This window comes from Mercenaria mercenaria, unplaced genomic scaffold (assembly GCF_021730395.1).
Source record: "Mercenaria mercenaria strain notata unplaced genomic scaffold, MADL_Memer_1 contig_4280, whole genome shotgun sequence".
NCBI lineage: Eukaryota > Metazoa > Mollusca > Bivalvia > Venerida > Veneridae > Mercenaria > Mercenaria mercenaria.
This window is the reverse complement of record NW_026462498.1, coordinates 53,709-55,117: the sequence shown is the minus strand read 5'-3', so window position 1 is coordinate 55,117 and position 1,409 is coordinate 53,709.

The following is a 1,409-nucleotide window of genomic DNA, read 5'->3' as shown; positions in this document are numbered from 1 at the left end:
CAAATCTTCAGGTATCATGCAGTTCAGTTAATTGTGTAGTATGTCATAAGAATCTAATATTCTCATGTCTATCCAGAAACGGAACTTGGTGTATAACAACAGTAACAACAACTAAAGGAGTTTGTTTTTACACTATTATGGACAATTACGTAAACCTGTCTCTGATTTGACACTAAATAGTTAAATTAGGCTAAAATAATAAATGATTACAGCAGAATTTCATGACGTTACCTGACAGTAACCCTGTTAAATCAATAGCTTGTATGGTTTTTTGAGCTCTCGGAAATTTTACATTTCAACGGATAATACTGGACTTATTGAGAACATTTTTACATCACGTTATTTGGGAAAATTACGCTCTTTTCTCATGTGTTATTAAAAGCTGGATATTTTGGATAGTTAAATAGAAAATTGTGAGTGAAGTTTGTGTTTATTTGAACTTTCTTGTCGATTTTTATATACATAACACACGTTTATTTTCCGCCTGACTAACCATCGCTCATTGGCCGGATTAACTTATTGTGTGAAGGACAATAGAAACATACATTGTATGGGCGGACTGAAGATAAAATATACGGAAGCGCATAAGGGACATATTTTCATTACGTGATCTCTGATTTTCAAAATGGGTGTAGATATATATATTTATCGATGTAAGGATCGGGTTATTTATTCCACCCAGATATAAACCAAAAGGATCATCTACTCGATACCCGCCTTACGTTAAAACCAAAACTGACATCCAATATAGACTTTTTGCATCGTTTACGGTTGGCATAGTGTGTCTGGTAGGAGTAAATTTGCTTCTCTCAATATGGTCAAATTTACAAAATTCAGAGGAAAATTGTGCGTTATGTATAGATCACATTATAGTTGGATTACCGAAATTTGCAGTACCAGTTCTGGAACATTTAAATCAGAAGCCGACAGCATCTAGCTTTTACACAAGTGAGTGTACATATTGGTCGGTTTTTCCAGGAATACATCAAACACTACTTCGTCTAGCAAACGACGTGGAGCTAAACCCAGGCCCGGTGTCAGACGACAGTGAAACGAGAATTTTGGCAGCGATTAGTGCTCTGGATTCACGGTTAATGGATGAATTAAGTGGCTTGAAAAATGATCATTCGATAATGAAGAACGATTTTCAAAAATCGAAAAGTGATATACACAATTTAAAAATTAATCAAGCGAGTCTAGAGTCAGAAGTATCGGAACTGAGAAATGATTTAGCAAATATACGTGATGTGCGCGAAAATTCCGAGCTGGATGTAGAATACACATCAGAGAAGTTATCGCGGTTGGATTCTAGGCTTGAAGTTGTCGACCGAGATCTTGATTTCCTGGAGCGAGAAGCCAGGAAAAGTACTATTAGAATTTTTGGTCTTCCAGAAAGTGTTGATGAAACT